This window comes from Bos mutus, chromosome 10 (assembly GCF_027580195.1).
Source record: "Bos mutus isolate GX-2022 chromosome 10, NWIPB_WYAK_1.1, whole genome shotgun sequence".
NCBI classification, from domain to species: Eukaryota; Metazoa; Chordata; class Mammalia; order Artiodactyla; family Bovidae; genus Bos; species Bos mutus.
This window is the reverse complement of record NC_091626.1, coordinates 86581919-86608615: the sequence shown is the minus strand read 5'-3', so window position 1 is coordinate 86608615 and position 26697 is coordinate 86581919.

Here is a 26697-nt window from a genome sequence, read left to right as displayed (position 1 = left end):
GAATGTCGATGTTCACTCTTGCCATCTCTTGTTTGACCACTTACACTTTGCCTTGATTCATGGACCTGACATTCCAGGTTCCTATGCAATATTGCTCTTTACAGCATCGGACCTTGCTTCTATCACCAGTCACATCCACAGCTGGGTATTCTTTTTGCTTTGGCTCCATCCCTTCATTCTTTCTGGAGTTATTTCTCCACTGATCTCCAGTAGCATATTGGGCACCTACTGACCTGGGGAGTTCCTCTTTCAGTGTCCTATCATTTTGCCTTTTCATAGTGTTCATGGGGTTCTCAAGGCAAGAATACTGAAGTGGTTTGCCACTCCCTTCTCCGGTGGACCACATTCTGTCAGACCTCTCTCAATCATGAAATTACACACCTTAAATATATAAAAGCAAATAAAGAAACAAATAATAGGACTTTAATAGAAGTGACTGCTTAAGAGGTTCAAGTTAACATTAAAGAAACATTATACCAGAGGTCAAAAACCAAAGACCTCTTCCTGATCTGAAAACCTAATGGGCAGTTACATAACAATGGGTTAAGTGATTTAGTATCTCTGATTTCTTTACCTAAAACTGCCAAGTGGATTGTTTTGTATGATCTCTGATGTTTCTTCTGAAAGTGTATTAGTCGCTTAGTCCTGTCGGACTCTTTGCAACCCCATGGACTATAGCCTACCAGGCTCCTTTGTCCAAGGGATTCACCAGGCAAAAATAATGGAGTGGGTTGCCATTTCCTTTTCTAGGGGATCACAAACCAGGGTCTCCTGTTTTGCAGGCAGATTCTTTACTGATATTTCTTCTTCTGCTGCTGCTGCTAAGTCGCTTCAGTCCTGTCCGACTCTGTGCAACTCCATAGACGGCAGCCCACCAGGGTCCCCCATCCCTGAGATTCTCCAGACAAGAACACTGGAGTGGGTTGCCATTTCCTTCTCCAATGCAGGAAAGTGAAAAGTGAAACTGAAGTCACTCAGTCATGCCCGACTCTTCGAGACCCCATGGACTGCAGCCCACCAGGCTCCTCCATCCATGGGATTTTCCAGGCAAGAGTACTGCAGTGGGGTGCCATTGCCTTCTCCAGATATTTCTTCTCCCACCAGACAAATCCATGAGTCTTTACAAACACCCTAGGCAATTTAGATTCAAGGGTCATATTAGCCTTATTTTTCTTTCAAAACACTGTACCTCTTTTTGCCTTCACCAAGAAGTCAGGGAACATCTTTCAGTAGAGAAAATCCAAAAGCGCAATGCTTTGCTTCCAGACAGATTAACTGAAGATGGAGAATCCCGAATACACAGTGACATCAGAAAAATCAATGCCAGACAGTTCTCAGGGCTTCAAGAGGCGGTCTTTCCTCCTGTACTTGGAGGAATCTCAGGGCTTCAAGAGGTGATCTTTCCTCCCATACTTAGGTAGGAGGAATCTGTAGTAAAAAAAAAAAAAAAATCTGCACTAGTAAAATTGAGCAATGACATAAATTCCCCTTCAGGTTATTTTTTTTCCTAATTTTATATATGTTTTTACATTCAACCAATCTCCTACAGTCATTTTATCCAACAATAAACTCTTCCCCTAACTCCTTTGTTTTATTTCAAATTCCCAAAATTTCATTGCATTGTGGCCGCAGTTGCCTTGTGTATCCCTTTTCTTGATTTGAAGCCTTGGTGGCAGTTCTTGTGCGTTAAAGTAAACCAAGGAGAATTATCCATAACTGCCTATAGCTGCCTCCCTCCTCCCCTTCCCCCCCTCTTCACATGATGATATTGAAGCTGGGACAGAGAGGAAGTCAGATGAAGCAGAAAATAATTTATTATACTTTATAATTCCTCACAGAACATTTTATCTCAGCTTTCCTCCCACACACATTGTATACACACCACTGCCCTGTGGGTCACTTCAGGCACCTGGAGCCTAGTCAGACAAAACATATATTACCCATAAATTATCTCCATAAACCATGTGAATCAGATAGCACAAAGGCAAAGGGCACATCCAATGAAAAGGCTCAGCCCTGTGATTAATGAATTGGAGAAACCAGAGGAAATCAAGTGGACAATATTAATGAACCTCTGACCCACCCCTAGGATATGTGAAGAAGGAGTGTGCAGGCTATGAAAGAAAGCATGAAGCAAGATGTGTACAGGAAGAGAAGGCATTTTAAGAATCCAAGACTCAGCAAGATACAGACAATTAGAAGCAAAACTAATTGCATCTTTGAAGCTATAAATTATAAAGGTTCTAACCCAAATATCCACCCATTATCAAGTACAACTTGATAACGAAAATCAGAAAAACAACAATAATTCAAAATTCAATTGATTGTTGTCTCTATCAGCTAACACAGGAAGTCCAATGTATGCAAAACTCCCTCTGTCTATAGACCCAGATATGTCAGTATTCCAGAGGATGTTTTAAGTGTTTTCACAAATAAATCTATCCCTAGATTTCCTAGGTTACTGCTTCATCACATCCAATCATGATCCTCTTGTCTCACCTGCTACTTGTCTGCCCCATCGCTTCCGCCAGTAGCCACCACCACTCCACCAGTTACCACTGCCCTCTAGCATTCTTCCACACCACCCAGTAGGACTTGGCATTTTCCTGCCAATGACTGTCACTGGTCCGGGGCTTGCAGTCTCCTGAAGTTGTGTATCCATCACTGATTCATTGGTTCATTCAACTCATGTTTGGGCCTACTGTGTCCCAACTGCAGTCCAGGTACTTGGAATACAGTGGCAAGTGAGTCAGATAGCTCTTAAATTCAGGTGAGGTAAGCAGACTGAAAGAGATGGGCATACCAGACCACCTGACCTCCCTCTTGAGAAACCTATATGCTGGTCAGGAAGCAACAGTTAGAACTGGACATGGAACAACAGACTGGTTCCAAATAGGAAAAGGAGTACGTCAAGGCTGTATATTGTCACCCTGCTTATTTAACTTCTATTCAGAGTACATCATGAGAAATGCTGGGCTGGAAGAAGCACAAGCGGGAATCAAGATTGCCGGGAGAAATATCAATAACTTCAGATATGCAGATGACACCACCCTTATGGCAGAAAGTGAAGAGGAACTAAAAAGCCTCTTGATGAAAGTGAAAGAGGAGAGTGAAAAAGTTGGCTTAAAGCTCAACATTCAGAAAACTAATATCATGGCATCTGGTCCCATCACTTCATGGGAAATAGATGAGAAAACAGTAGAAACAGTGTCAGACTTTATTTTTGGGGGCTCCAAAGTCACTGCAGATGGTGACTGCAGCCATGAAATTAAAAGACGCTTACTCCTTGGAAGGAAAGTTATGACTAACCTAGATAGCATATTCAAAAGCAGAGACATTACTTTGCCAACAAAGGTCCGTCTAGTCAAGGCTATGGTTTTTCCTGTGGTCATGTATGGATGTGAGAGTTGGACTGTGAAGAAAGCTGAGCACTGAAGAATTGATGCTTTTGAGCTGTGGTGTTGGATAAGGCTCTTGAGAGTCCCTTGGACTGCAATGAGATCCAACCAGTCCATTCTAAAGGAGACCAGTCCTGGGTGTTCATTGGAAGGACTGATGTTGAAGCTGAAACTCCAATTCTTTGGCCACCTCATGCGAAGAGTTGACTCATTGGAAAAGACCCTGATGCTGGGAGGGATTGGGGGCAGGAGGAGAGGGGACAACAGAGGATGAGATGGCTGGATGGCATCACCGACTTGATGCACATGAGTGTGGATAAACTCTGGGAGCTGGTGATGGACAGGGAGGCTTGGCATGCTGCGATTCATGGGGTCGCAAAGAGTCAGACTGAGCCACTGAACTAACTAAACTGACTGAAGCAGACTTTAAAAATAAACAAAAAATAAACAAGATAATTTGAACAATTGTGAAGCATGATAAAATAAAATATGATAATGTGATGTCCTTACATGGCTGAGCATGGCAACACAGAAAGAACTTGGGTCCTGACACCAAGGAACACTGAACCAGCCCTCTCTCTGTGACCTCCTTTCTTTGAGGTTCAAGACGACTATTTCCACTTTAGTCCCTGCATCCCTTCTCATCAGCACAAACTAGAACAGAGGAAGTTAAAGGACAGGGCCATTATCTCTAAAGATACATCCTCAAAGTTGCATATATCACTTATCCTTATATTCTACTGTAAATATCACTTACCCTTATATTCTACTGTACAAAATTTAATTACTTGACCACATATAACTCATTAGTTATATGAGTAAATTGAAATGTAGTCTGTATTCTAGTAGGTCACATGCCTAACCAAGAATTTGAAGTTCAAATACTCCAGAGGAAATGGGCTAATAGATTGGAACAAGCAGCCCTGTGATAGTTACATCAGCAAATTTATTATTCACCCTTGACAAATGAGGAAACTGTAAGAGGGAGAGAAATAACTTGCTAATATGTGGCAGAGCCAGGACTTGCACCTAAGAAATCCAGGCCTCTCTGGTGTATTGAGATAAATACATTAAAATAGATGAAAAAAAAAAAAAAAAAAGGAAAGGGAAGAGGCTGAGTGCATTAGTAAAAGCGAGAGGGATACCAGTGATAACCTCCTTAATTTGTGCAGCTTAAATTTAGAAGAAATATGTTAAGAAAGAAAAGTCTGATTCCTGGGAGTGAAAGTTTCTTAGCTTTCTTCTTTGAAGACTCACCTGCCACATGAGAAAACCGAAGATGTGGACAAGATTAATTCTGACAGTGAAGATAGGATGCAATCTTCAAAGTCACTTGGGTACAGAAAGAGAGCGGTATGTGGAGAGTGGCAATTTAGTGCCACTAATTAACCAATTCTTCTCAGCATTAAAAATAAGAAAACTAACTCTTGGCTAGCCCATGAGCTATGAGGATCTCACCCACTTTCTTGATGTCCTAAACAGCAAGCAGAAAAGCAAATGGACATAAGAGGGAAGGAGTTTGCCTTCAAAAAAATTCATCCAGCAATAATTCTAAATGCTCACAACCGTTAATAATGTTTCAAAATTATGTTTATATTTTGTGGAAATAGAGGGCTCAGGAAGCTACTGATTTGGGAGTGTTTATGTTTTCATCCTTTGATCATTGCAAGGCTTGGCATTTTTAAGAACACAAGCTCATCAAGATGTTAAATCAAGGATACTAGACTGTGTCTCCCACAGGTCCAGGGTGAGGTGGGGAAGGCAAGTGTGGGGAACGTAGGTTCAGCAAGGTGGTTTGAGAGCAAAGGCTCTGGGGACAAGGCACAGGAAAGGTAGTCACGATATAACTTCTCATCTCTTTAATCACTGCACAAGTCTTGGTTATAGCTACAAAATTAAGCAAGTGTTTTCAGTGATTTCTTCTGGAAGCTAGAAGAGCCCAATAGCTGAGCTGATGGGACCAAAATAATCCTCAAGAATCCAAGGGAGCCCTGAATAAGTGAACTCAGGAATTTACCCAGATTCACAGGAAGTCATGGTCTTGTAACTTTTGCGTAACTTTCAACCAAAGGTTTCTAAACCTGTGAGGAATAGAAAATACCCAAGTGACTTGTGGATTGCATCAGAAAGCAAAGCACAAGGTCTGTAGTGATAAAGGACTCAGGCACTCTGACATTTGGGCACAGGGTGAGATGGTTAACCAAGTAACTGCTAGACACTGCATTGAAAATGAAGAGAAGCTGCAAGAAGAAGAAGAAAGCAGGTGAAGAAGGAAGGACACTAATGTTGTCTGCCACCAATATGCCAAGCTGTGTGCATCCTCTGTTTTCTCCCATTTAATTCTCACAACTGCTCTGAACTAGGTTTCATCCTAATGAAGAAATGTTGAAACTGAAACTCAAAGAAGATAAGCTTCTTTCCAAGTGACACCTTGCTTGGAATGGAGACGCTGCATGAAGAAGAGTATATTTTGGTTTCTGACTCAAGGTTCCAACAGAGCCTTGGAAACTCTCACTCTCCAAAGCCCATGGCCATCACCAGAGGCCAGACATTCATTCCAGATGACCAAGTCTCCATAAGGGTGCCGTAAATCAGAACAATAGGATCCAGCCTCACTCATAAATTGTCCTGCTTCCAGCCAACTCAAGAAAATCCAATCTTCTGACACTAAAAATTTGAAGAAGTGTTCAAGCTCAATTAAGACTTACCAGATTGGCTTGCCCTGGTTCTTCTGAAAAGGAATAAAATGTCAAGGTAAACTAAAGTGCTTAGAGCTGTGACAGTGTTGTGGCATCAAATCGTCCTTGGAGTTCTTTGAGAATACACAAGTCCAGACCTTCCCTTCTTGAAATTCTGACTCATTAGGTTTGAGATCAGACCCAGATAATATGCCTTTATAAAAGCTTCTCGTGGGATGCCTCATACATTTCATTGTGAGTCTAATCTTTGCGACCCCATGGACTATAGCCTATCAGGCTCCTCCGTCCATAGGATTTTCCAGGCAAGAGTGCTGGAGTGGATTACCATTTCCTTCTCCAGGGGATCTTCCTGACCCAGGAATTGAACTTGGGTCTCCCGCATTGCAGGCAGATGCTTTACCATCTGAGCCACCAGGGAAGCCCCAATGAAAGCACCACAGTTGAGCCCTACTGCATTAATACAAACTAAGGGGCAGGAAGAGGCTTCCAAATTAATGGGAAATCTGTCTAAAATATTAATAATAAAATTTGGCTATATTACTATGAAGATTAATCAGAATGAAGGCCAGAACATACAATTTCCTCTCCAACTACCAATAGACCAAAGAAAGCTTTGAGAATAACCTCTCTGTATATGTTAACTCCCAGATAAGTGTGTGCATGCTAAGTCATTTCAGTCATGTTCAACTTTGTGACCCCATGGACTGTAGCCTGCCAGACTCCTCAGTCCATGGGATTCTCCAGGTAGGAATACTGGAGTGGGTTGCCATGCCCTCCTCCAGGGGATCTTCCCAACCACCAAGGTATCAAACTTGTGTTTCTTATGTCTCTTGTACTGGCAGGTGGATTCTTTACCACTAGGGTCACCTGGGAAGCAGATAAGTAATGATGTTCCTTTTATGACTATCAGAAGAGACAACACTGGTAAATGTAATTTCCTCCCTTGCTGATGGCTGCTGCTCCTGTTGATATATCAGACGGTTACTCCTTCATCTGTGGCTCTTCACTTGGAGCAGCTCCTGGAGTTTATGGCTGCACAAAAACACCCCCTTCCCAAACATGTAGTCAATGATGCTTCATGATCAACTGGCTGAGTCTCCACTCGCATTGCCCAGCTCCATTTATGCACCCTCTCAGACGGGAAAGCCACCAAATTATCACACACATCTTACACGGTGATTTGGTGCCAAACCTGCCACAGGAATATTCCAAAACTCTATCAGAACATATAAGGGAAACATCAACAGAAAAAAAGTTATTATTACTATGATCATTAAACGGATTGTTACTGTATAGTGGGCAATGTAGGTGCTTTATGCCCATTACCTTATTTAATCATCACAACAGCCTATGAATTAAGACGATACGCAGAAAGGAACAGGTGCCAGGTTTGCCAGGGAGGTGGTGTGTGTGTGTGTGTCTGTCACCCAGCTGTGTCTGACTCTGCCTCCCCATGGACTGTCAGCCACCAGGCTCCTCTGTCCATGGAATTCTCCAGGCAAAAATACTGGAGTGGGGTGCCATTGCCTTCTCCAGGAGATCTTCCCAACCCAGGGGTCAAACCTCAGTCTCTTGCACTGCAGACAGATTCTTTACCATCTGAGTCAACAGGGAGGTGGAGAGACCCTAATCTTATTCCAGGGGATGGGGGAAGCTGTGGCATTCCTTAAAAATCCGGGTTTATTCACCTTCATTCATTAGTGGCACCAACTTCTGCCAAAGTGTCACTTTATGACTGGGGAATTGAGCCTTCTCTCCCCCTGTGTCATTTCATTTCATCTTGCATTTTGCATGAGATATTACTGTCTAAGAATCCAACTATAATACCTTTAAAGAATTCTCAGACATCATTAGCATGTAAATAAAGGACTATCCTATAATCCTGCATCTTTGTTCAGTCAACAATTTCTGATTAGAGAGTAAGGAGAAGCACCTTCTTAGACCTTTCCCTTGATTATTGTAAATGTAAATTATTCATGATGGAGTAAATAATCTTAAACGCACTTAGCACAGCCATGGAAATGACAAATCCGCCAGGTACACTCCTTAAGATGATTTTTCTACAAACTCCCAGTAAGCTCTGAGAATTTGCTACTTCAGAAGCTCTTCTCTTTCTCATAGAGGAGAAACTGCATGAGGCTAAAGATCATACAATAAAAGAGCCAGCTGGTTCTCCTCTGAGGCAATGGATACATTTCAAATACTTGCTCTACCCTGTGTCTAGCAATGTATGATGTGGAGGAAAGCCCAACTTGTCATATTGGAGGGGAAACTGAGCCACTGACAGTTCACTTGAAGGTTGCCTGCCTTCTGTACAAATCTAGATGCCCGTCCTCTCTATGCTTTGCCCCATCCTTAGGAGAAGTTGCATCTTCAGGATAGACATCAAGAAGAAAGAAAGATGCGGAAGAGGAGGGTTGCAGTTGTTAAGTCGTTTAGTCGTGTCTGACTCTGCGACCTCATGGACTGCAGGCTTCCTGGGCCTTCACTGTCTCCTGGCATCTGCTCAAGCTCATGTCCATTGAGTTGATGATGGCATCCAACCACCTCATCCTCTGTTGCCCCCTTCTCCTCCTGCCCTAAATATTTCCCTGCATCAGGGTCTTTTGCAAGAGAAGGGTGGATGGGGGAAAAGAAAGAGATGGAAGGGAATAAAAAGAGAAGGAAGAGGAGAAAGAAGAAGGGAGATGAACAGACTTTTTCAAGTGCTCATCACTGAAACCCGGACAGCCTCTCTTCAGTTTGGACCATTATCTGGGAATATACAATTACTTTAGTTAAAAACTGTTGGGCAAACTATGGAAGAAAGCAAATGACTCTGTATTTTAAGTGTTAAGAAAGACGACTGTTGTAGGCAAAGTTGACAGTATCAACAATTTAAAGCATTTTTCTGACAAGGCCAATTACTCCCTGATATGACACTCCTGATTTGAACTTGTCAATTTGACGGCAAGCCATTTTTTTCACAGTTTGCATTTTTGCTTTCTTGACAGATGAAATCTGGTCAGTTTCTGTAAACAAGGGAATGCATGATCTGAGCGCCATCTCCCTCCCAGTAAGGCAACACTTGCTTGACTGCTTTTTTTTACTTCTTATTTTAAAGGATGAGCTTTCTGAAAGAACATCCTTCAAAAATGACTGACTATATACACTGAAAAGAGTTGTTATCAACTGGACATTTTTCTTACAGGGGATGAAATAAAACATAAACATCACATAACTACATGTGCCATTTTTATTTTCTAACTACATCTTTTCAGCTTTGATATATGTGAAAGGAGAGTTAAAAGTTTGGAGAATATTGTATTTTAGTTACATAAACACATATATGGATACATATATGTGTTTCTATATAGACATATTTTATATAAATGTATATATGTGTGTACGCATATATGTGTGTATACATACGTGTGTATATATGCATATGTGCCTGAATATGTCTGTGTGTAACAACAAAGCAATAAATAAATAATAATAAAGTAATAAATAAGTATTTATTATTTACAGTGTCTTTTAAAGGAGAAATATATCTATTTAGGGAATCAGAATTATGGTCCTCCCCATCTTTATTTGATTTTTAATTTCATATGTATTATAAATACTGTTGTTGCTTAGTCACTCAGTTGTGTACAAATCTTTGGAACCCCGTGGACTGTAGCCCACCAGGCTCCTCTGTCCATGGGATTTCCCAGGAACCCACTGGAGTGGGTTGCCATTTCCTTCTCCAGGGGATCTTCCCGACCCAGGGATCGAGGCTGCCTCTCCTGTTTGGCAGATGGCGGTTTCTGAGTATGGAAAGAGATTGGTTGTAAGGAATTGGCTCGTGCAATTGTGGAGGCTGACAAGACCCAAGATCCACAGGTTGAGTCAGCAAGCGGGAGACCCAGGAGGACCAAGGATGTGGTTCCAATCTGGGTCTGAAAGTCGAAAAGCCAGAGGACCCAACAGTATACACTTTCAGCCCAAAGCCTCGCAGCCTTCAAAGTCATGATGTTCCAGTTCAGTCACCCTTTCTCTCTCTCTCTCTCTCTCTCTCACACACACATACCACCTAGCAAAGGTAGCTCTTTTTCTTTGCGTGCTTTTTAGCACCAACTTCATTAGCTACTGTACTGAACCCTCTGCATTCATGATCTTGTTTACTCCTCATAGCAACTGTGATTTAGGAACTTATTATTCCCTCTGGGCTTTCTTGGGGGCTAAAATGGTAAAGAATTGTCTGCAATTCAGAAGAGCTGGGTTCAGTCCCTAGGTTGGGAAGACCCCCTGGGGAATGGTATTGCTACCCACTCCAGTGTTCTTGCCTGGAGAATCCCATGGACAGAGGAGGCTGGTGTGCTACAGTTCATGGGGTCACAAAGAGTCAGACACGACTGAGCAACTAACACCATTCCCTCTTTAAAAATGAAGAAATGAGGTCTAGGAGGTTTGTCTGAGGTCACAAGTGGTAAATTCAGAAACAGCACCCAGTTGCAATTTCTCCAGAATGCTTTATCTAGGCAGTCAATTCATTTATTAACTTCACTCCATGCAAGTTTATTGAACACTTAGTTCAGTCGCTCAGTCATGTCCAACTCTTTGTGACCCCATGAACTGCAGCACACCAGGCCTCCCTGTACATTACCAACTCCCAGAGTTTACTCAAACTCATGTCCACTAAGTCAGTGATGCCATCCAACCATCTCATCCTCTGTCATCCGCTTCTCCTCCCACCTTCAATCTTTCCCAGTATCTGTGCTGGGAAAGAGCACTCACTATGCTGACATACGAGGTCCCGTGTTGGGTGTGCAGCAGAGAATGGAAGAAGTAACACCCTGACTATCACAGGGTTCCCGTGTAGTGCGTGCACTCTCTACAGCAGCAGTCCCCAAGTATTTTAGCACCAGTTTCCTGGAACACGATTTTTCCACAGACAGAGGGAGGAGAGGATGGTTTGGGGAGGATTCAAGAGCACTACATTTAATGTACTCCTATGAGAATCCCTGGAGGCTCAGATGGTAGAGAATCCACCTGCACTGCAGGAGGCCCGAGTTCAATCCCTGGGTTGGGAAGATCCCCTGGAAAAGGGAATGGCAGCTAAGGATCTGTGTGGCCCTCTACAGGTTAAAAACTATTCTTTGGGGCAAAAGAGAAAATCTCACTCTTTTTATGTATACAGCACAGATATTGCACAGTACATAAACAGATGGACAGCATATTTAAGGAGGCAGGTGATTAGGAAAAAAATGTCGACAAAGACTCCTTAGAGGGCGATAATGAAAAGCAGGTTGAGAAATGCTGCTCTAATGTGACATGCATCCACTAAACAAATAATTACACAAATAAATATTATGACAAACTGTCACACATACTATGAAGCAAAAGGAAAATTTATTATAAAAGTGAGTTTCTTAAAAAAGAGAGAGCTCACATTCAGAAGGTCAGGGAAATCATTTCTGTGTAAATGACATTTAAGCTGAAAATTGAAGAGTTTCCCAGGGTAAGAGCAACATGTGGGAAGGCCTTGGGGGTGTGGATTAGTCAGAGTTCTCCAGAGTAACAAAACTAACAAGATTAACAGGATGTTCATGTGTGTGCATGTGTGTGTGTAGACAGAGAGAGAGAGAACAAAGATTCTAAGGAACTGGATCATTCAATTGTGAAGCTAAAATTTTTCAGGCATGCCAGCAGGTGACAGACCCAGGGAAGAGTCAGTGTTGCAGCTCAGACCTGAAGGCAGTGCTGACAGAACTCTTTCTTGCTTAGGGGAGGTCACACTTTGTCCTCTTTAAGGCCTTCTACTGATGGAAGGAGGCCCACCCACAGGATGAAGGGTAATCGCTTTTACTCAAAGTCCACTGATTGAAACGTTAATCTCATCAAAATCTATCCAATGCAGAATAATACTTGACGTAATATCTAGGCACCATAATCCAGCCAAGTGGGCACATAAAGTAATCATTACGCTCTGTCTCGGTATTTTGAAGGATGGAAAGAAAGCAGTTTGGTTGAAGGAGAAGCTAGGAGGGACGTGGTGCAGGATGAAACCGCAAAGGCAGCAGAGGCAGATTGAGAGGGCTCTGTAGTCATAATGAGGGTCGGAACCAGAGCCTACATGTGATGGAAACCCGCTGGAGCCTTCCATGGAAGGGGTGAGCTGATTCACTTTGTTGTCACTGTACTGTTATTAAGAACCACTGACGGGACAGGTGAAAGGAGAAAGAAGTTGTGGTACATATATAGATAAGGGAATATTACTCAGCCATGAAATGGAATGAATTTGAATCAGCTGAAGTGAGGTAGATGAACCTACAGCCTGATACACAGAGTGAAATCAGACAAAAACCAAAAACACAAGTATCATCTGTTCAGTTCAGTTCGGTCGCTCAGTCGTGTCCAACTCTTTGCGACCCCATGAATCGCAGCACGCTAGGCCTCCCTGTCCATCACCAACTCCCACAGTTAATTCAAACTCATGTCCATCAAGTCGGTGATGCCATCCATCCATCTCATCCTCTGTCATCCCCTTCTCCTCCTGCCCGCTATCCCTCCCATCATCAGGGTCTTTTCCAATGAGTCAACTCTTCACATGAAGTGGCCAAAGTATTGGAGTTTCAGCTTTAGCATCAGTCCTTCCAATGAACACCCAGGACTGATCTCCTTTAAGATGGACTGGTTGGATCTCCTTGCAGTCCAAGGGACTCTCAAGAGTCTTCTCCAACACCACAGCTCAAAAGCATCAATTCTTCGGCACTCAGCTTTCTTCACAGTTCAACTCTCACATCTATACATGACCACTGGAAAAACCATAGCCTTGACTAGACGGACCTTTGTTGGCAAAGTAATGTCTCTGCTTTTGAATATGCTATCTAGGTTGGTCATAACTTTCCTTCCAAGGAGTAAGCGTCTTTTAATTTCATGGCTGCAGTCACCATCTGCAGTGACTTTGGAGCCCCCCAAAATAAAGTCTGACACTGTTTCCACTGTTTCTCCATCTATTTCCCATGAAGTGATGGGACCAGATGCCATAATCTTCATTTTCTGAATGTTGAGCTTTAAGCCAACTTTCTCACTCTCCTCTTTCACTTTCATCAAGAGGCGTTTCAGTTCCTCTTCACTTTCTGCCATAAGGGTGGTGTCATCTGCATATCTGAGGTGATTGATATTTCTCCCAGCAATCTTGATTCCAGCTTGTGCTTCCTCCAGCCCAGTGTTTTTCATAATCCCTTAAATAACCGCATATGTCATGTTAATATTTACTTTATATATCACCTCTAATAATTGTCTGCCTCCCTAAAAGAAAACAAAGCAGCTGTTTAAATACAAAAAAAAAAGCAGCACTGATGCTAATTAATGATAGCAGATGTGAGAGAGCAAGCTGAGCCTCCAGGACAGACTTTGTGATGATTTGGACTAGAATAATAGACTTGTGGGGAGAAATGCTTGGGTTCCATATATACTTAGGTAAAGACTAGCTGGGCTTCGTTGATAGATTTGGTGTGTAAGTTTGAGAGGAAGAATCAAAAGTTTATCCTCATATTCCTGGAGTTCTTCAAGAATTCCTGCACCGTCACTGTCTCAGTGGAGCTGTCCCTGATTCCACCCACTCCTGGTCATGCAACTCTTGCAACACTAACTTGCAGTCTTTTGCATGTCTTTCTCCTGTCTGTCTGCTGCACTGGCTTATTACTGCCTCAACTTATTTACCTTTGTATAATGATTAGCACTGACCCAGATTCTCACTAACTACCAAATGAATGTGTGGCCATGGAAAGCAGACAGAATTAGGAGTCCTAATTCCATCTTTAACCTTTACCAGGGGCCTAGCAATCATCTAACGTTTACCTTGCCATCACTGAGCTTCAGTTCCTTCTTTCTTTGGAAAAGTTAGTTCCTGTTCTGGGTAACTTCCTGTGGCTACTGTATCACATAAAATAATACATGTGATATGTACAGAAAGAAGTACTGCTGTGTAGGAAAAAAAATTGATATTTCATCGTTTTAAAAATAAGCCAACAACATTATGGATATGTAACAATCTTTCATTTCAACTTATTACACAGATAAGACATTAATTTCATGCTTTACAAAGAGCATTCTCTACTGTGTATAAAAGCCATTGAGAAAAATAAGGATCAGACTCACTGGGATTTTTCAAAGTGATAAAATGCACATAAATGTAAAAAGGGTGAAAGCAGCAAATATGGTCTAATATCTCTGTTCATTAGGAACTATTCTGTTTCTGTTAAAATCAGGAGAGACACTCTAAAAATACTTAAGTAGAAGACAATTTTGTCCCTATATATATATAGGTTGATCTTATATACATAGTGTTCAAGAGGTATTCTTTCTTGTTTGATTTTGGTTATATATCATGATGTGATCAAAAATAGATCTATTTCTATTTTGAAATTTGAAAGATAAACCATATAATTTTCAAAAAGAAACAGGTCAATACCAGAGTTTGGACTCATAATTAACATTACTAATTCTCTGTCCCAAAATCTGACCATGAACATTATTCATTATAAAATTTGAAAAACACAGTTGAGTCTAGGTTGCCCTATTTTAAAGTTAGACCACAAAAAAAAAAAAAAAATTACAGAAAAATTGAGAATTGGAGATGAGATGTAAGAATATTTTGTTTCTTTGTATCTCTGCTCTTATTGAGTAATAAGAATTATCTAAAGGGAATATTTCTACAAGTTTTCTTTCTGAACAATGTATATCTTCTGGGTAATGTCTCTCTCTATATATATATACTCTCCATATGGGTGTGTAACCTACTATTGATTTAGCATTTACTTAAATGTAAATTTAAAAAGCATTCTATATTGTTATAGACAAAAGAAAATCCAAAAGTCATCATCAAAGAAGAATATCTGCTCTACTCCCTGGAAATAATATATTGTCTATAAAATGTATATATGTTAAAAATCTAAAACTTGCAATGATTCTGTCTCTTCAAAGCTTCCTGTAAACTAAATGTATTAAATTCTTACTTATATTTCACACTCATGCATGCACATACACAGACGCACATACAAACATTCTATAAACAAAGGAAAGAAAAGTAAAAATGAAAGGTGCTCAGTCGTGTCCGACTCTTTGTGACCCCATGGACTATACAGCCCATGGAATTCTCCAGGCCAGAATACTGGAGTCAGTAGCTTTTCGCTTCTCCAGGGGATCTTCCCAACCCAGGCATCAAACCAGGGTCTCCTACATTGTAGGCAGATTCTTTACTAACTGAGCTATAAGGGAAACTCCAAATGAAAGATGGAGTAAATGAAAGAATCACCTAAATAATCACATAAGAAAGATGTTTTAAAGCCCTCAGAATGCATACTATCACATACAAGTTTGTGATTTTATAATAGATCTAAATTCACCAAATAAGCAAGATACCTTCATGATCTGTCTTCAGAATCATTCTTATAATTTAAAACTTTCTTAAAAATAAAATGATTTACAGATCTCTTTGTTGCATTATTCTATTATTGGTCAAATCGGTCATATGATCTATTAGGTCATTCCATCAATGGATGACTTGAATAATATTTTTCAAAGGCCAACTATCTAACTGAAGAGAGCAGTTGTGTGTGTGTGCGTGTGTTAGTTGCTCAGTTGTGTCCGACTCTTTGTAACCCCATGGACTGTAGCCCACCAGGCTCCTCTGTCCATGGGATTCTCTAGCCAGGATATGGGAGTGGGTTGCCATTCCCTTCTCCAGGGGATCTTCTCAACCCAGGGATCAAACCCCTGTCTCTTACATCTCCTGCATTGGCAGGCGAGCTCTTAACCACTAGCATCACCTGGGAAGCCTGTATTATGCATATGTTGTTCAGTCACTCAGTCATGTCCAACTCATTGAGACCCATGGACTGCAGCACGCAAGGCTTCCCTGTCCTTCAACATCTCCCAGAGCTTGCACAAAGTCATGCCCATTGAGTCAGTGATGCAATCCATCCATCTCATCCTTTGTCGTCCCCTTCTCCTCCTGCCTTCAATCTTTCCCAGCATCAGGGTCTTTTCAAATGAGTCAGTTCTTCACATCAGGTGGCCACAGTATTGAGCTTCAGCTTCAGCATCAGTTCTTCCAATGAATGTTCAGGACTGATTTCCTTTAGGATGAACTGGTTGGATCGTCTTGCAGTCTAAGGGACTCTCAACAGTCTTGTCCAACACCACAGTTCAAAAGCATCAATTCTTCGGTGTTCAGCTGTCTTTATAGTTCAACTTTCACATCCATACATGACCACTGAAAAAAACATAGCCTTGACTAGATGGACTTTTGTTGGCAAAATAATCTCTCTGCTTTTTAATATGCTATTTAGGTTTGTCATAACTTTTCTTCCAAGAGGCAAGTATCTTTTAATTTCATGGCTGCAGTTACCATCTGCAGTGATTTTGGAGACCCCAAAAATAAAGTCTCTCACTGTTTCCACTGTTTCCCCATCTATTTGCCATGAAGTGATGGGACTGGATGCCATGATCTTACTTTTCTGAATGTTGAGCTTTAAGCCAACTTTTTCACTCTCCTCTCACTTTCATCAAGAGGCTTTTTAGTTCCTCTTCACTTTCTGCCATAAGGGTGGTATCATCTGGATATCTGAGGTGATTGATATTTCTCCCAGCAATCTTGATTCCAGCTTGTGCTTCATTCAGCCCACCATTTAATTTATTCATACAAGTTAAATAAGCAGGATGACAATGTACTGTCTTGATGTACTCCTTTCCCAATTTCAAACTAGTCCATTGTTTCATGTCCATTTTTAAATGTTGCTTCTTGACCTGCATACAGGTTTCACAGGAGGCAGGTAAGGTGGTCTGGTATTCCCATAACTTCAAGAATTTTTCACAGCTTGTTGTGATCTACACACTCAAAGGATTTAGTGTAGTTATTGAGACAGAAGTAGATGTTTTTTCTGGAATTCTCTTGCTTTTTCTATGATCCAACAGATGTTAGCAATTTGATCTCTGGCACCTCTGCCTTTTCTAAATCCAGTTTGAACATCTGGAAGTTCTCAGTTAACATACTTGGAGAAGTTTAAGCATACATTGGAGAATTTTGAGCATTACTTTGCTAGCATGTGAGATGAGTACAATTGTGCAGTAGTTTGAGCATCCTATGGCATTGCCTTTCCTAGAGATTGTAATGAAAACTTACCTTTTCCAGTCCTGTGGCCATTGCTGAGTTTTCCAAATTTGCTGGTGTACTGAATGCAGCACTTTAACAGCATCATCTTCTAGAATTTGAAAATAGCTCAGCTGGAATTCCATCACCTCCACTAGCTTTTTTCATAGCAATGCTTCCTAAGATCCACTTGACTTCCCACTCCAGGATGTCTGGCTCCAGGTGAGTGATCACACCATTGTGGTTATCTGGGTCATGAAGATCTTTTTTATATAGTTTTGTGGAGTCTTGCCATCTTTTCTTAATATCTTCTGCTTCTGTTAGGTCCACACCATTCCTGTCCTTCATTGTGCCCATCTATACATATACACACTTATTCATCTTATATGCAGAGTACATCATGAGAAATGCTGGGCTGGAAGAAGACAAGCTGGAATCAAGATTGCTGGGAGAAATATCAATCACCTCAGATATGCAGATAACACCATCCTTATGGCAGAAAGTGAAGAGGAACTAAAAAGCCTCTTGATGAAAGTGAAAGAGGAGAGTGAAAAAGTTGGCTTAAAGCTCAACATTCAGAAAACAAAGATCATGGCATCTGGTCCCATCACATCATGGCAAATAGATGGGGAAACAGTGGAAATAGTGTCAGACTTTATCTTTTTGGGCTCTAAAATCACTGCAGATGGTGAGTGCAGCCATGAAATTAAAAGACGCTTACTCCTTGGAAGAAAAGTTATGACCAACCTAGATAGCATATTCAAAAGCAGAGACATTACCTTGCCAACAAAGGTCCGTCTAGTCAAGGCTATGGTTTTTCCAGTGGTCATGTATGGATGTGAGAGTTGGACTGTGAAGAAGGCTGAGCGCCGAAGAATTGATGCTTTTGAACTGTGATGTTGGATAAGACTCTTAAGAGTCCCTTGGACTTCAAGGAGATCCAACCAGTCCATTCTAAAGGAGATCAGCCCTGAGTGTTCCAGTACTTTGTCCACCTCATGAGAAGAGTTGACTCATTGGAAAAGACTCTGATGCTGGGAGGGATTGAGGGCAGGAGGAGAAGGGGACAACAGAGGATGAGATGGCTGGATGGCATCACCGACTCAATGGACGTGAGTTTGGGTGAACTCCAGGAGTTGGTGATGGACAGGGAGGCCTGGCGTGCTGCGATTCATGGGGTTGCAAAGAGTCGGACATGACTGAGTGACTGAACTGAACTGATACATATATATTATATATTTTATAATACTCTGATCAATCTAAAAAAAAAATTTTTTTAAGTTAAAATGTTTTGCGAATAGGATGCTTGAGCAGTTTCTTATCAACTACCATTTCATTTCACATCTGGAAGATGTGTCTTCTGTTTATCTTTTTTGGAATCACCATGCTGAATATGTTTAGAAGTAGTAATTGATTTAAACAAAACTAGACTGCCATTATCAACTCTAGGTTTTACTTCCAATTTTAGCTTATGAAACCAGAATTAAACTTCTATTGAGCAATAAAATTAATTAATCCTTCTGTATTCTCCTTAAGCACAATTATAACACTAACACAGAACAAAATTTTTCTGGTTATTTCTTGCAGCACAGTTTCAAATTTGCCTATAATAGATGTTGTGTTCTTTTTAAAGTCATAGGACTACCTAGCAAATTAAAAATCTTGTGCATTTCTTTTTTTTTTTTTTTTTTTGTCGAAAGAGTAGAGTCACTATCACTATTATTCGGTTTGCAAAATCTAGCTTTTATTTTGGAGAAGGCAATGGCACCCCACTCCAGTACTCTTGCCTGGAAAATCCCATGGATGGAGGAGCCTGGTAGCCTGCAGTCCATGGGGTCGCTAAGAGTCGGACACGACTGAGCGACTTCACTTTCACTTTTCCCTTTCATGCATTGGAGAAGGAAATGGCAACCCACTCCAGTGTTCTTGCCTGCAGAATCCCAGGGACGGGGGAGCCTGGTGGGCCACCGTCTATGGGGTTGCACAGAGTCGGACACGACTGAAGCGACTTAGCAGCAGCAGCAGCAGCAGCTTTTATTTTACTTAGCAATTTGGAAAGCCAGTCAACAAAAGACATACAAAAATTAATTGCAAGCACATCTTATTTTCTTGTGCTTTGCAGATACTGTTCTTAACACATTGAATGTTTGTGGCAACCTTGTGTGAAGCAAGATCACGGGCACAGTTTTCTAACAGTATTTGTTCCCTTTGTGCTTCTGTGCCACATTTTGATAATTCTTATAATAATTCAACCTTTTTCAATATTATTATACTTGTTATAATGACTTATGATCAGTAATCTTTGATGTTACTATTGCAAACATATTTAACTCATGAAGGGTCAGATGATGCTTAGACACTTTTAGCAATAAAAAATTTAATTAAGGTATATACATTGTTATTTTAGGTATCATGCTACTGCACACTTAGCAGGCTATAATATACACATAAGTTTTAAATGCATTGGGCACCAAAAATATTGTGTGACTCACATTATCATAGTATTTGCTTTATTGTGATGACTTGGAGCTGATAGACTTTGTTTCCTTGGGCTTCAAAATTACTGCAGATGGCGACTGCAGCCATGAAATTAAAAAACATTGGCTCCTTGAAAGAAAAGCTATGACAAACCTAGACAGCATATTAAAAAGCAGAGACATTACTTTGCCAGCAAAAGTCTGTAGAGTCAAGGCTATGTTTTTTCCAGTAGTCATGTATAGATGTGAGAGTTGGACTATAAAGAAAGCTGAGCACTGAAGAACTGATGATTTTGAACTGTGGTGTTGGAGAAGACTCTTGAGAGTCCCTTGGACTGAAAGATGATCCAACCAGTCAATCCTAAAGGAAATCAGTCCTGAATATTTATTGGAAAGGTTGATCCTAAAGCTCCAATATTTTGGCCACCTGATGCTAAGAACTGACTCATTTGAAAAGACCCTGATGCTGGGAAAGATTGAAGGCGGGAGGAGAAGGGGACGACAGAGGATGAGATGATTGGATGGCATCACCAATTCAATGGACATGAGTTTAAGCAAGCTCCGGGAATTGGTGATGGACAGGGAAGCCTGGCGTGCTGCAGTCCATGGGGTTGCAGAGTCAGACGTGATTGAGCAACTGAACTGAACTGCACTGGAACTGAACCGTCACAGTGTCCTAGGTCTGAATGTACATGGTGTCGAAGTTATGTTCTATAGACCATAAAGCCAGTGAGTCAGGTTGCAGTGTAGGTTTGTCTCTTATTCCGTGTGAACTTTGCAACCAGCCAATTAATCCCAAACCACAATTCAAAAGTGAAGTGTGAAAACTAAAATAGGGAGTTGTTTGACTCTGTAAACAGGTAAAAATATACACTGTGTATGTTTTAAATATATTACATACGTATATGTATTTGTGTTCATATACACACACAGAGAAACACATTCTGGGTATAGTTTTATTCATCCATTCATTTCCTAAATAGCTATGGAATGTTTGTTAAATGTCAACACATATGTCCGTAAGTTATTGTTGCAAAAGCATAAACCACAAAACTGTGATCATTAAAATTACAGTCACTGACTATTACAATGTGAGTGTCTCTAGATCACTGGGCGATCTACTGCCATAGGCCGGGTCAGCCACCTTCCTCCTGGGTCTGTGGGCTGGCTGCCTCCTCTATGCACCTGTAGAGAAGCTGATGGCTCAGGACACCAACAAAGGAGCAAGGTGGACAGGGTTACGCCACGATCCTGTGGGGCTGATGCTCAGAATAGGCAGCCACCCCTCTGCCTCAGTCCAGTGGCTGAAGCAAATCACCTGGTGTTGGGAAACAGATTCTACCTCCCTAGTGAGAGGAACTACAGAATCAAGAGACTCAGGGTATGGACGCAGAGACCCATCAAGAATTAAGGTCACGGATGCCATCAACTGCACCTGCTGGAGGCAAGAATTCTCTTAGTTGTAGAAGTCCTCGGCAGGGATCTAAAAAAGCATAATGATAACCTGGAGGGAAAAATACTTTAAAATTTTTCATTAAAAATCGCAGAATTGGGACTTCCCTGGTGGTCAAGTGGCTGACTCTCCGCTCCCAGGGCAGAGGGCCCAGGTTCAATCCCCAGTCGGAGAACTAGATCCCACGTCCTGCAACTAATGTTGTGTGCTGCAACGAAAATCAAAGATCCTGCGAGCCTCAACTAAGACTCAGTCGCAAATACATAAAAGAGAATACTCACACTTATGGATAGATCAAACTCACACTTATGGATAGATCAAACTCACACTTATGGATAGATCAAACTCACACTTATGTATAGATCAAACTCACACTTATGGATAGATCAACTAAACAGAAAATTAACAAGGAAAAAAAAAAAAAAACATGTATCTATAAAGCTCACTAAAGCAAAGCACAGTAAAATGAGGTATGGCAATAAAAGGCGTTAAATTTATCAAATAAAAAAAAAAAGTGCTGAAAAATTAAAGCTGTCAATTCTGTAATAGATATTCATTGAAAGTATCTTTTGAAATGGGGGTGAAAACACCTTCAGAGAAATGAAAGCTAAGGAAGCATGCACGAGCTATAAAAAATGATAAAGTCCTTTATGAATGATGATAATATCAAAACAAAACTGGGAAATACAGGAAGGAGTAAAGAGCACTACGAACAGTCAATACATGGATAAACATTAGAAACTATTCTCTTTTCTTAATTTCTTCATGGTAAACTATCAACATTATATTGTGAAATTTTTCAGAAAAAAAAAAAAAAGAATATGGTATGACATAGTTCTGTCTTAGATATTATGCAAGTGGGATGAATACAGAAAATAACTAAAGTACCTCATGGTACATATTTTCAAAAAAAAAAAAAAGAAGACCGTGGTGAGAATTTTTCTCTCTCTCTCTGACAGGGGGAGAGGTGAGACAGTAGAGGGGAGAAGTACTTTGTGGGATTAAGGAATATAAATAGTATAAATAACATATGATATATGCACTATAAAAAAAAAAGAGAATAAACATTTAAAAGAGCATTTATTAAAAAAAAATAATAGTATCAAAAGACAAGGTCCCGGATCCATCACAGCTGACAAATCGTCCTGTGTTTACCCATGGGAAGAGTCTCTCTTGGGGTAGGACGCTGGGAGAGAAAGGGAGGAGTCCTTCGTTCCCCTTTCATCCCTGACCCGTGAGTTGCAGAGCAGTGCAGAAAAGTGGGGTGCTTGGAAACATGCAACGCTTGCACTCTGGGGCATCTCCCCCACCTCCTCCTCATTGTTTACACCCATTTCGGATGATAGAAGTACTTCCTGAACTTCTGTCATGATTTTTCTCTACATGTGAAAAAAAAAAAAAAAATCTGATCCCATGCAGAGAATTCTCACAGAGTGACTACAAAGATCTTTATCCATTTTAGGAACTTGACAGCTGATACAACAGAACATAAATCCACATTCTTCTAGGATGAAACCCACCGCACTTAAATCCTCCTTCCTCGCCTTCTGCTTAGGCTGAGCTCCTCTTGAGGGAAGCTGCTGGGGACCGCCAGTCCCTGACTTCTTCCCTTACATGCAAAAGATGCCCCCCAGGATGCCACCTTCAGCTCCTGCCATAAGGCTTTGCTGTGTGCCGCTCAACTTCAAATGAGCCATGAACCATTATTACATCCTCAAGAAGTGGAAGGACTTTGGCTGTTGGGCGGGGCACCAGCTGAAGTCGTAGAAGAAACAGCACGAGTGGTCCTAGAGAATTCAGGGCTGTTTGTATCTTGGAAAACAGCTGTCACTTTGTGTTCAGGGAGTGATTCCAGAATATGAAGGCTGAATGTTAGGGTATTGAAGTCAGAGGTTGTCAAAAAAAAAAGATAAGCAAGTTAGGTTCTGATCAGAGTGAAAATAACTTACAATAAATTGATACAACCCTTCTGGGTAGAACTGTTTAATTGGTGATTCAACATTCAATTGTGAGTCTGCCAAAAATGGGTTTTTTGTTTGGTATTTCTTTGCATTTTTCCAGCCTTGTGTGTTTGGTGTGTGTTTTAATATCTAAATTTAAAGATGCACATGACATCCACTTACAATGGAAAAGGCTTACCAGCTGGCCCTCTTAGCGATCAAATGCAAATACGAAAATTCAGCACAGCACACTTCTGATATTATAATTGGCGAGTGTGGAAAACGAATTCTGACTGAAGTTATCTGTAGCTCCAACAGAAGTTGATAAAGTATTTAATAGACTTTTAATACAGTTTCTGAGGCCCAAATCACAAAACAGCAGCTTGCCATGCAAACCATTCCCTAACTCTCCATCGGCAGGGCAAGGCTTCCAAGAAAAAGATTCACGGTGTTTTTTTCAGTGGAGTCGAGTTCATTTATAGTTCCAAGGAGAGGATCTTGCAGCTAACAGCTTTTGCTAATAGTTCCTCAGTAGAGAGACAGGGCTCAATAGATAGAGCCAGAAGGAATCTTGTAAAAGCAGGCAAGATGTTAAGAAGTGGTATAGAAAGCTCTTTAATGACAGAAATGTGGATTAAGTAAATCCTCTACATTCTGCTAGAGAAAAAGGAGCAAGGCACATTTTAATTAGGGCCCTAGGCTTCCCTGGAGGTCCAGTGGTGAAGAGTCCTCCTTGCAATCCAGGGGACACGGTTCCATCTCTGGTCCGGGAAGATCCCACATGCTACGGAACAACTAAGCCCCTATGCCGCTGCTACTGAACCCACGCTCTCGAGTCCCCACGCCTAGAACCTGTGCTCTGCAACAGAAGAAGCCACCACAGTGAGAAACCCGAGAACTGCAAGGAATAGTAGAGAAAGCCCACATGCATCAGCAAAGACCCACCACAGCCAAAAAAACAAATGAATAAATCTTAAAAAAAAAAAAAAAAAAGTGTGCCCTAGAATTCGAATATGAGAAAATGCAAAGAAAAAAGAAATTTTCTCTACTAAAGGGTTGTTCCCATTGCAGTTGGTTTGACTATAAATTTCTATAATCTCAAGACTGTATTTTATGCTGCTGATTGATAGAATAATGTTCCTCTACCCCCAAAGGTGTTCATGTCCTAATCTCTGAACTTGTGAATTTGTTGCCTTAAATGGCAGAAAGACTTAGTAGATGAGATTAGGGTTAAGTACCTTAAGATGGGAAGATGATCCTGGGTTATCTGAGTGGGCCTAATCTAATCATACTTGTATCAGAGCACTCACATTTAGAACAGAAATTTGGCAGGCTGGAGATTTGTGATGAGAGGAAAATGGTCAGAGAGGTGCTATGGTGCTGGCCGTGAAGACTGCTTTGGTGCGCTAGGGCTGCCATGACAAAATACCCCAGATTGAGTGGCTGAAACAACCAAATTTTCTTCTCAAGTTCTAGAGGCTGGAAGTCCAAAATAAAGGTGTCAGCTGGTTTCTCATGAGGCCTCCCTTCAGGCTTGCTGGTAGCCCCCTCCTCCCTGTGTCCTCACATGCCTTTCTCTGTGATAAGACATCACCCTGATATCTTATAAGGGCTTCAGATGGTAAACAATCTGCCTGCAATGCAAGATCCCCGAGTTTGACTGCTGGGTCGGAAAGATCCCCTGGAGAAGGGAATGGCAACCCACTCCAGTATTCTCGCCCAGAGAATTCCATGGGCAGAGGAGCCTGGCGGTCTACAGTCGCAAAGAGTAAGACACGACTGAGCAAGCCAACACTTTCACTCACGCTTTCTTTTAGAGACCCCAGTCGTGGGCACTTTGAGATGTCTTGCAGGCAGTGAGTGAAGATCCATTGTGCGCTGCGTCTTCCCATTGGTTTTCACAGCTGTATCAGTTTTGGGAAATGCTTTTTGATTCTTCTAGATGTTTGTAGCTTGACTGGCTTCTCTCATGAAACATTAACAAAATCCTGGGTGTTCCTGAAGAGTGCCAAAGTTAGACTGTTCTGTCCTTCCACACATGCATTCACCTCCTGTTTCTATTTTCCGGCTGGATCTCATTTGTTAAACAGCTCAAGACCTGTTTAATGTTTTTACAGGTATTCCCATATGCAGCAATTCTAACTTCTGGTCCAATTTGTTACCTGAAGAGCCAGCAGAAAGATTGGGAAAGACCCAAATCAGATTAAATAATTTCTTTGGTTTTCTTTCCAGTACATCACTAGCCATTCCATTTTGAAATATTAACCTCACATTAATATGCTTAATTACATCACTAGCTGTATTTTTAAAGCTAAAATTGTATTTTTAGTATGCTACTGCTGGCCAATAAAAGAAACTTTATAGGAAACAGGGACAAGTGAAGGCTTCTCAAGTACAAAATCTTATCTGCATATGTTGTCAGAATCCAGCTGATGAAATTTGTCCCCCTACTCCATACGTTTTAAAAATAAACTTTTTTCCCCCAAATGTGTACCCATGCGCTCTCCTTCCTGATTTGTCAGAGTGATGGACTGCAGATTATAAAATTAATGGATGCCTCCCTTTTTCCATTCTCTCACCAGATGAACTGGGCAAACACGACAGTTTTGAGAAACTGATCTATTTTATTGTTCAGATAAAAGGGGGATCTTCTTGTCAAAGTTTTTTTGCAACAGGAATTCCTTCCAGGATGAGATCATTGTGTGTGTTTATCTTAATCAGTCCTCTACCTTAGTAGGCAAATTTGATAGTGTATTAAACACAATGACAGGACTCCCTAGCTCATAATGTGTGCTTTTACTCCAAAGTGCGTGGGAAAATAAAGATCCAGAATATATGGTACCTTGGGGATACTATAGTCCAAGGGCTCCAGCAGACTCCAAGTGGTCATTCATTTTATTCAGAGCTCTCCCTGCACTCAACACACAATGAACTCTGTCCTCTACTTAGAAACAGGCTTAAGGTTTTCCTTTACCCCAAAGTTAATCTTTCTAACCTTCAAATGATTTCAAGAGTCCATTCCTCTCCTTTCTTTCAAGAAAGAGAGAGAGACCAAGGACAGAAGGATGAAAGGAGATGGGAGGGACGGAAAAAACACTCTATTTTTTAGCTTCTACCCCAAACTTCTTGGCTTATGGCTGCATTATTCGGATAGATTTTATTCTCAGGTGTTACCAATAGCAAATATAATAGTATCTCTGTAGCAAAGGTTTCTCCTTTAATAGAGATAGCAGTCAGCAGCCAACAGGGTCACCAGAGTACACCCGTGAGGGCGGCAGACCTTAGGGGAACGCCAGGGACTGAGGTTCTTTCAAGCCCAGCCTCTGTTGCTAGATGAGCACTGGAGACTAGTACAGAAAAATAAATACTGACTTGTATAGAAAAAGCCCAATTTTTTTTTATATTTGTTTTCAAATTTTCTGTATTCCAGGTAATAGCTGAGTTCACAAAGAATCTGCCTGCAGTGCAGGAGACCCCAATTCAATTCCTGGGTTGGGAAGATCCCCTGGAGAAGGGAAGGCTACCCACTCCAGTATTCTGGCCTGGAGAATTCCATGGACTGTATAGTCCATGGGGTCCAAAGAATCGGACACGACTGAGCAATTTTGCGT